General features: G+C 42.7%; 1 pseudogene; it reads left to right on the top strand.

The window, feature by feature from the left end:
* Positions 1-462: 462 nt before the first annotated feature.
* LOC131220081 (small ribosomal subunit protein uS17-like) overlaps positions 463-11,104 on the top strand; it is a 31,311-nt pseudogene continuing 20,669 nt past the window's right edge.

Genomic DNA, 11,104 nt, shown 5'->3' with positions numbered 1-11,104 from the left:
CATAATTTTATTTTGGGAGGCTAGATTCTAAGGTTTTGTGCAAGGCCTCCAACAAAGTAGTATCAGAGCTAAGTTCATTAAATGGGTAGGATCAGTTTGGAATTATGGAAGGTAGCTCGTCAAGGATGATCAGCCTCAATGGTTCTAACTGGATCATATGGAAGGCTAAGATGGAGGACTTTCTTTATTACAAGGATCTATATTCTCCAATTTTAGGCATATCAGTAAAATTCAAGGATATGTCTAATGATAATTAGAAGAAGTTGGACCGGAAGGCGGTGGGGTTTATTAGACAATGGTTGGATGATTCTGTGTTTCACCGTGTCTATGGAGACCTCAGTCGCTAGCCTATGGCTGAAATTACAAGGGCTGTATGAGAGGAAGACAGCCGGTAATAAGATTTTTTTGATAAGGTGACTTGTGAATCTCAAGTTCAAGGATGGTGGTTCTGTGGCCGAGCACATGAATGAGGTTAGCAATATAGTGAATCAGCTCTCTGCTATGAAGATGGTACTGAATGATGAATTGCAGACTTTACTATTGCTTAGTTCATTGCCTGACAGTTGGGAGACATTGGTAGTGTCTCTAAATAACTCCGCACCAGATGGAAAGGTATTCATGGAACAGGTAACTAGTTGTCTCTTCAATGAGGATACAAGGAGGAAGTCTTAGGGGTCTACTCAGCAAGAGGCCCTTATGACACAAGAACAGGGGAGAGAAAAGAACAGAAAGGGCGGGAAGGTAAGTCAATTACTAGGAAAGATGTTGAATGCTAGAATTGTGGAAAAAAGGGACACTATAAGCATGAATGTCGTAAGAATAAGAATCACAAGAAAGGAAAAGGAAAGGAGAAGGAAGATGAATCAGATTCCACTGCGGTCACTTTAGATGGCGATGTTGTAGTTATTCTTTCAGAAGATCACGATGTATGTCTCACGGCTACGAGTCAGGACACCGACTGGGTGATAGACTCAGGAGCCTCGTTTCATGCGACTCCACATAGGGACTTCTTCAAAAGGTACAAGTCAGGTGACTTTAGGACCGTGAAGATGGAAAATTCTAGCGTATCGAAGATCGTAGGGGTTGGTGATATTTGTGTGAAGACCGATGTGGGCTTCACATTAGTTCTTAGGGATGTGAGGCATATCCCAAACCTTCTGTCACACCCCAAACTCGGAAATCGGGCTCACAAAATTTTTGATTGCCGAATTTGGCGCCGACAGCCTCCGCAGTATCCCATTCTCTGCTCCCGGTACCCATACGCCAGGTTCCGATCCTGGGATCTTACAAGGAGAATTTTTTAACATCAATTTGATTTGTAATGAGTATAACCATAAGCATAACCCATGAATAATAACATAAGAACACCATCATAAAATCCACTATGATAAAAAACTTTAAGTACAATGCGTATGAAAAGAAAATACAATATAATGAAAGTAACAAAAACTCCAGAAGCTTGAGTGCATGCTCCTACTGCGGCGAGGCTACGGCTGCGTCTTGACGTCACCTGTACGCATCAATCGTGCATAAGCTTATAGAAAGCTTAGAGGGTGGTGTAAGTGTGTGCGCAATATAAGGATGCTCAGAATGCAAGGTCAGAGTAATGTGGAGTCATGCTGATGAGTTCATGAATGCAAGCAGCCGTACCAAGGCTATGCGGTGCAAGATATGAATGCTGTCCGCAATAACAAGACCATGCGATGCGAGATGCAACTCAAGCATACCAATCCTCATCTAAATTTACATACAACTCATCACATATCAGTACAGTTCTCATTCTGGATAATCACCGGGGTCTAGTACACTCTACGCCAGCTTATCGCCCTTATCCGAACACACAACTGGGAGAGTGAAAGAGACCTCACTATCCACCTGCCAATATCGGGCCCAGCTCGTTAATAGCGGACCCGTTCCTCAAGTTGGTCAAACTCAACCTAAAAATTACCCCCTCACTCAGGCGGGTAAGGTCACACCTCTTTTCAACTGATCACGACACAGTGGTAGATACGGCCAACTGGTATACGGCCCTCGCACGCTCGTGTATCCACTCGGTCTCGACGTTGGAGTCATCCTCTGGTACCATCGGATTTAGAGATTTTCACCCAGGGACATCTATGGCTCCCCGATGCTAGAAACAGTATTTCTGATATCTAATCCAGCCATCCACGATGTGTCTGTGGAGGTTATGGCCCTAATGTCACTAGGGCATACAATAATCATGATCACACAAATGCAAGTACATGAATCACTCTACCAAACATGCAACAAATACTATATATACCACCCACTCATGAAGGGCAACTCTGCATATCACGGAGCTCATAAACAATCTGGCCGAGGGCATATGCTATGATCAGCCACTCCTCATATGAATCATGGATCTATACTAAGCATATTATATTGTGATGGGCTCTATGCATAACGAAGATAGGCCTAGACGGCCTACACACTACAAGTATGGGCCTATCCATGGGCCTTAGGGAGAGTGATAATGTGGACATTTAACCAGCATTATCCTTACAATGTGGACATCAAACCATCATTGCTCCTAAGGCATAGCCTGATATAAAGGTCAACACATAAACTATGGTGGAATCACGTTATAATGGGCCTCATGTACATCCCATTGGGCCTTGACCCATGGGCCTTCAATACATTAAATGGGCCTGATGTACATGGGTCTTGTATATATCAAGATGGGCCCCAACGGATGGGCCACAACTACATCCAGATGGGCCTAATCACATGGGCCTTATATTTGTCAAGTGGGCCGTATCAATGGCCCGCATCAATGGGCCTTATGTACATTGCAATGGGCCATAACCCATGGGCCTTGCATACATCACAATGGGCCCCATAACATGGGCCTTATACAAATCAAGGTGGGCCTCAACAATGGGTCGCGCGTATATTAAATGGGCCACACCCAAATATAAGTGGTGATAAGGATTTTCATTATTAAAATTTCTAAGGTTTTAATGGTGGACGTTCAAACCTACGATTTTCTATAATGTGGTCCACCTGATCCTAGATCTGTCTTATTTTTAGTCTCAAGCCTTAAAAATGAGCTTGCCAAAGGTTGGACGGTCTGGATGCAACACATGCATCACAGTGGGTCCCATAGAGATGAACGGCATAGATGAAGTACACACCTCATGGTGGAATCCACACTAATGGAAGGTGTGGATTTCAATACATACATCAGTGGGTCCCATGTGGGGCCCACCATAATGTTTATTTTCCACCCAGCCTATTGACAAGGTCACACAGACATGGGGGCCCACCGTAATGTTTATTTCCACCCAACCTGTAGATAAGGTCACTCAGACCTGGGGCCCATCGCAATGTTTATATGCCATCCAAACTATTGATAAGGTCATAGGACCGGAATGAATAGGAAAAACAAATTTCATATTTGATCCAAAACTTTTGCAACCCAAAAGGGTTTTAAAGGTAGGCATTAATCACCTCTGTTTCCTATAACATGGGCCACCTGAGTCCCTGTAGCGGCTGATTTTTAGGAGGGGGGCCACTGACCTAGGGGCCCACCCAATGCACGGAGTGGATGTCCCACACACATCAAGGTGGGTCCCACGGCTGGAACCATGGGTCCCTACCTTTATCGTCCACGCGGCAGCAGCTAGCAGCAGCAGACGCTGCTGTTGCTGCTAAATATATTTATTTTTTTAAAAAAGAAAATACATTTTTCTAAGGAATTTCCTAGGTGGGGCCCTCATCAAGGAAATCCGCCCTGCCCATTGCACTCTACGGCTCAAGACCGACCAAATGAGTCCAATATGCGGTATGATTTGGTGAGTAAAAAGATCAAGGTGGGTTTCAATGGTAAACACCATTATTTCCTATGGTATGGCCTGCCAAAAAATGGGATCTACTTCATTTTTTTCGCTCAACGCCTAAAATGAGTTAGAGAATGTAATGGACTGCGTGGATTAACTTCATACATCAGGGTGGGGCTGCATGAACAGCCCACCCCAAAATCTCACACATATATATCATATATTATTTTATTTTTTTGTTAGCTTGTTAGTACATACCCATGTCAATACACGCACTCCATGTTAATCGCTCCCTGCTGCACGTCCAGCGTCCAGGGATGCTGGATGGCATGGATATAACATAGGCACCATGGTGGGTCCCACATGGATGACGTGGCCCACCATGCATATGTGTGTATATATATATTAATATAATATAAATATATATTACATATATTTAATTTAATAGATGGGATCTCCCTGAAATGTGGTGGGCCACTCTGTTTGATGGATGGAGTAGATTTTACATAATTCGGTGGGGCCCACTACATTCTAGGGAGAGAGAGAGAGAGAGAGAGAGAGAGAGAGAGAGAGAGAGAGAGAGAGAGAGAGAGAGAGAGAGAGAGAGATGGAGGGACCCCACCACTATGGGTCCCTCATGATTACAACATATACATCATAATGGGTCCCACCTACAAGTGGACCCTCAAATGTAAATCGATGATAGAGCACCCACCTATTGGCCTCCTTCTTTGGCTCCTTGTACTTGTATGCTCCTATGCTCAACTTTTAACGGTGGATGATGGAGTTTTGATGGTGGGGATGAGAGATAAGAGGGTGGGGAAAGTGGGCCACACTTGTTGTTGTTTGGGAGAGAAGAGGGGTTGGACGTGGGATGCTTGGGAGTGAAGAGGTGGAATGAAAGAGAGAGAGGGAAGTAATGGGTTATAGGGATGGGGTGATGTGGTGGTTGTAAGGAAAGATATGGGTTTGTTTGAAAATGTGTAAAAGAGGAGTGGTGGGGGGAGAGAGAGGGTTGACTTATGAGAAAAGAGAGAGAGGCCACTTGTACTTGTTGTTGGGTGAGGTGACATGGAGGTAAGGTGGTATACTTGACTTGATTTGATGTGACATGTCGTAGAGATTCCCTCGAAGTTCGTAATGTGTGGCGTTTCTTCGAAATGAATGTAGGCCCACATCTCTTGGCCTGGGTATCGGATCGGTGTGCGAGTCGCGGTGACGACGCGGTTGCTATGATACAAGTTTCAGATCGAGCCGATTTCAGTATACAGAACCCGGCTTAGGATCGTGCGCAAATATCTGATATAGGTCGAGGGTTACCGGAATTCGACCGGGAGGACCGCGGAAGTCCACGAAACGGTATGGACTATGATATGGGTCTTACACCTTCGCCTCAACTTGATGTCGACGGGAAGGTTGGATGATGATGGATATGAAAGTCGGTTTGCTGGTGGGCGCTGGAAGCTCATCAAGGGTTCGTTAATTGCAGCCAGAGGAAAGAAGTGTTGTATCCTTTACAAGGCAAGTGTCAGTGTGTGTAAGGGTGGATAGAACATAGCGAAAGATTCAGCTATTGACATGTGGCATAGGCGTCTAGGCCACATGAGTGAAAAAAGGCTTCAATTACTAACGAGGAAGCGGCTCCTTCCAGACATGACTGGTACACCTCTCAAAACCTGCATTGATTGTTTATCAGGAAAACAACATAGAGTTTCATTTATTAAATTACTTCTCATGTTAATAAAGTGCATGCATTAGATTTAATTTATTCTGATGTTTGTGGTCCTATGAGGACAAAAACCTTAGGTGGGGCATTGTATTTTGTCACTTTTATAGATGATGCATTTGGAAGGTTTTGGGTTTATGCTTTGAAATCCAAGGACTTTGGTGTGTTTAAATTGTTTCATGCTATGGTCAAGAGAGAGAGAGAGGTAGATCATTGAAGTGCATCTACACTGACAATGGTGGTGAATACATTGGTGACTTTCATGAGTATTGTAAGTCCCTAGGTATACGGCATGAATAGACGGTTCCCAAGACCCCTTAGCATAATGTTGTAGTTGAGCGAATGAATCGCACAATTGTAGAGAGAATCAGATGCATCTTATCCCATGTGAAGTTGCCCAAGACGTTCTGGGGAGAAGCAATGCACACAGTAGTGTATCTGATAAACAGGTCTCCATTAACCCCATTGAATGGAGAAGTGCCTGAGAAGATGTGGACTGGACAGGATCCATCGTACAGTCATCTCAGGGTATTTGGATGCAGGGCATCCGTTCACATACCAAAGGACGAGAGGTCCAAGCTCGATATGAAGATCAGGCAGTGTGTGCTCTTGGGGTACGGTGATGAAAAGTTCAGTTACAAATTGTGGGATCCGACCGAGAAGAAGCTCGTTAGATGCAGAAATGTGGTTTTCTTTTAAAATCAGTATATATAAAACATTGGTAAGCTAGAGAAGAACCATCCTAGTTCAAGTGAGCTAGAAGACATGGATCCGATTATTCATCCCGTGGTGCCTGATGACGGGGGAGTACAATAAGGTGTAGAGGACTAGGGAGTTCCTTCAGAAGATGGACCAGGGGAGCAGCTCCCACTTGATTCACCTGTTGAGCCTTGGTGAGAAGGTCATCTAGAGAAAGACAACCATCCAAGAGGTACTCGCTATATGAGTACATTATGCTCACTGATGGGGGAGAGCCAGAAGATTTTTCTGAAGCCCTAGCCGATGAACATAAGGGGGAGTGGTTGAAAGCTATGTAAGAGGAGATGAAATCCTTGCATAAGAACCACACCTATGACATGGTGAAACTACTTAAGGGCAAGAAAGCTCTAAGTAACAAGTGGGTGTTCAGAAAGAAGATTGAGCAGAAGAACTCATAAACAAGGTTCAAGGCCAGACTTGTGGTGAAAGGACCCAGTGGTGAAGATGACATCCATACGGGTGTTGCTTGGGTTGGCGGCTAGCATGGATATGGAGATAGAACAGTTAGATGTTAAAACTGTCTTTCTCCATGGTCTGGAAGAAGAGATCTACATGCACCAACCAGAGGGGTTCAAAGTCAAGTGCAAGAAGCTTATGGTATGTAGGCTGAGGAAGAGCTTGTATGGGCTGAAACAAGCTCCACGACAATGGTATAAGAAGTTCGACTCCTTTATGTTGAAGCATGGATATGACAGAATGGAGTCGGACCACTGTGTAGTCATGCGCAAGTTCTTAGATGGTGATTTCTTAGTTCTGCTGTTATATGTTGATGATATACTCATCATGGGAAAAGACATCAAGAAGATCGACATGTTAAAACAGGAGTTGGGCAAGTCGTTCCCAATGAAAGACTTGGGCCCAGCTAAACAGATTCTAAGAATGAAGATAACCCGTGACAGAAGAAGCAAGAAGCTTTGGTTGTCATAAGAGCAGTATATTGAGAAAGTCCTAGAGCGGTTCAATATGAATGCAACGAAGCCGGTCAGTACTCCACTAGATAATCACTTCAGATTCAGCGACAGACAGTGTCCCAAGATGAAGGCAGAGGTGGATGAGATGTAGAAGATACCCTACGTGTCAGCAGTAGAAAGTTTGATGTATGCTATGGTGTGTACATGCCCAGACATAGCATATGCGGTTGGTGTTTTCAACCGGTACCTCGTCAATCCTAGCAAAGAGCATCGGGCAGCAGTGAAGTGGATACTATGCTATCTAAGAGGCTCATCCAAGTTGAGCCTATGCTATGGTGACGGAAAACCTGTGATAGAGGGCTATACAGATGCAGATATAGCAGGTGATATAGACTCTAGGAAGTCTACATTGGGGTTCATGTTCACGTTTGCAGGGGGAGCGGTTTCTTGGCAGAGCAAGCTACGGAAGGTCATAACATTATAGACGACAAAGGCCGAGTACATTGCAGTTACAGAGGCATGTAAAGAGATGCTTTGGATGAAGAGGTTCCTACAGAAACTTAGCCTGAAGCAGGAGCAGCATGTGATCTATTGCGATAGTCAAAGTGCTATACACTTGAGCAAGAATCCAAGTCAAAGCATATAGAGATTCGGTATCACTTGATCATGGATACTTTGGAACAAAAGGTGTTACAGCTTGAGAAGGTCAACACGGACGATAATGTGTCAGACATGATGACCAAGGATTTGCTTAAGGGAAAGTTTAAGGTTTGTAGAAACCAGGCTGGCTTGAAGAAGGTGAATTTCTCCTAAGTCAAAAAGGGAGAGATTTGATGGAGATTTTCTCCTCATTGCTAGGTTCAATGAAATCGAACTAGTTTCGATATCATCGATAATTATAGGGATTTCTCACCCCTGGTCACTAGACAGTTTTGGTCCTGTTTTGATATCATCGAACGACCTTAGATGATATCAAAGGTTGTCATCGAATGACCTTCAATATCATTGAAGAGTTACGCAGATGCGACTGCAGAAACGTAGATTTTACGGAATTTATTTCATATTTTGATTATACCTCTTTTTATTCTTATATAAAGGGGTGTATGCGGAATTGGGGTGTATTTCACGGTATTCTAAGGTTTCTTAAAGGTTTTCTAGGAGGGCTTAGGGCTATCAAAGGTGAGAGAGAGAGAAAGAGAGAGAGAAAGCTTGTGGAAGGGAGATTCTGCTCAAGAGGTGATCTACTTGGTAGTCCACGTCTCAGCGCTTCTACGTCCTCGTGATTGGTGAGATCTCTCCATTTTTTTCTTTTGTTCTCTTATTGTTCATCCACTCCTGTGTGAGTGAAGAAGGTTTGATCAAAGCGGTGTGTGCTTTGATCGGTTGTAACATTCTGCTTTATAGTGGATTGTTGTTCTGGACGAGGTCCCGTGGTTTTTACCTCTTTGAAGGTTTTCCACGTAAAATTCCGTGGTGTCATTCGTTTATGCTTTGATTTATTTCATTTCTTTATTATCCCATAATTCTATTTTGTTTTGGGAGGCCAGATCCTAAGGTTTTGTGCAAGGCCCCCAACAAGAAGGGCCTCTCCTCCATTTTGAATGGTCTGAATTTGTTCAGGTGGCACCGTCAAATTCTCTAACACAAGGAATTTGAACCCGCACCAACTTCCCTTGGTGTTGCTTGTGGATGAATTTCGGATGAGAAAGCATCCGGTTTTCATGTTAGGTTGGGAATCACTCTAAATACTCACGATGGTGGACCACATTGATTCGCAAATGGACGTTGTCCGTTAGTGTCGCAGTGTAGAGGTCCTATTTCGGCCGGAGATCAGGTGTACATCCGTGTACAATCTCACATGAGACTACTTGGGTTTGGGACGGTTTCGTCCCGGCTACCTAATGGACAGTTTGGATTAGCCGTCCAATCTTTGATGGTGGGCCTAGTACGGTCTAGTGGACCATGTCCATTACTTTGCGTGCGGTGGGATGACTGTCCCTCTCTTGCTTTCGAATAATGACGGGTCAAACAGAGTTTGACCCGAATTCTTACTTGGTGCGCTTCTGGTGCATGTGCATTGTGCACATGCATTGTAAGGGGGGTCCACTTGTGATTTTTGCGAGCGCTCCATTCATATGAAGGGAAATGCTCACTACGATTATCTACGCAGTTTCTTCACGTAATAGACACCAAAATGGACAGTTACGAGCTTATTTGTCAATTGGGCCATTTTACAATGATCTAAGGGTTGAAATTCGACGTGTATGGGTAATTCATGATAGATAGTCATGGTGCGAAATTTCACATTAAGTGAACCGCGGGAACCATGTGATCTAAAACTCAAGGGTATAAGTTAATGGCATTTTCGTAATTATTATTAATCTAAGAGTTTTGTGAAATCTAATGGTTCTACATGATTATAGACACGTTTCTAAGTAATTCTTATAAAATATCCTATGTATAAATTATTATGCATGAAGATTTATTCATTGATTTTAATTAGGGGAATGTAAATGTATCAAACCTCGTGATCAATGGTCGGATGACTTGATTTGCGGATGGTGATCACAATTCTTAAGGGTTAGATTCATGTCGGGGGTTAGACTTAAGGTTAGGATAGTTAAATTTGTATCATACACATGTACATATCAAGTTACTTTCCATAGTAACACTCGAGAACTTTCAATACTTGGTTATTGAAAAGTTCGGGGTGTTACATATACCTCATCATCGAGGTTACCATTCAGGAATGTTGTCTTCACGTCCATTTGATGGATATGAAGATGATGTATGAATCCTTGAGCAAATAAAATTTTAATAGATATTATTCTAGCCACCGGTGAATATGTGTCAAAATAATCGATTCAATCTTTATGTTAAAAACTCTTAGCAACTAATCTTAAGGTTTGAATTGTACCATCAGTGTGATATTTTTTTTTAAGTACCCACTTACATCCTATGGTTTAGAACCTAAAGATAGATCCACCAGTTCACATGTTTAGTTTGATCATTAATGACCTCTTTCCAAAAAGCAGAGTCTTTTGAAGTTGTATACTCACTAAAGGTTTTAGGTTCATCTTATATATTAAAATCATAGGTATTTTTCTAGTGATCTCACTATGCCAAAACTGTGAAAAAAGGACGGTCCAAAACCGTCTCAAATGACCAAAAAGGACAGTCACGGACCGTCGCAAGGGCCATCAAATTTTGACGTGTCGTATTACTTAAAGGATGGTCGAAAACCGTCATTTTTATTGACGAAAAAAAGACGGTCATGGACCGTCCTAAAAAAGGACGGTCGTGGACCGTCCTTAAAAAGGACGGTCTTGGACCGTCTCTTATAAGCCTTTAAAGGACGGCCATTGACCCTCCTTTAAAAGGACGGTCATGGACCATCCTTAAAAAAGACTGTCGTAGACCGTCTCTGATAAGCCTTCAAAGGACGGCTATGGACCGTCCTTTAAAAGGACGGTCATGGACCGTCCTTAAAAAGGACTGTCATAGACCGTCTCTGATAAGCTTTCAAAGGACGGTCATGGACCGTCCTTAAAAAGGACTCATGGACCGTCCTTTTTATCAGGGTCAATATACACCTGTTACAATATATTTCATTGTATTCTTCCTAATATACACCTGTTATATAATATATTTCATCATATTCACATTCACATCCATCTAAACAAACCAAACTACGTAAATCCAACATAAACTACATTCATCCAAACATAAACTACATCCATCCAAACACAAGCAATCTTATCCACATTACATTCATCCACACATAAATACATATAAGTTTAACTTCATAAATAAAAAAAAGAAAAAAATCAGCAACAATTTTCTTTTTGTGTCTTCCACCTGAAAAAAAAAATAATATTAAACCAACAAAACATTATAATTCAGAATCA

Source organism: Magnolia sinica, chromosome 12 (assembly GCF_029962835.1).
Source record: "Magnolia sinica isolate HGM2019 chromosome 12, MsV1, whole genome shotgun sequence".
Lineage (NCBI taxonomy): Eukaryota > Viridiplantae > Streptophyta > Magnoliopsida > Magnoliales > Magnoliaceae > Magnolia > Magnolia sinica.
Note: the sequence above shows the minus strand (reverse complement) of the source record. Positions and strands in the feature narration are given on the sequence as shown.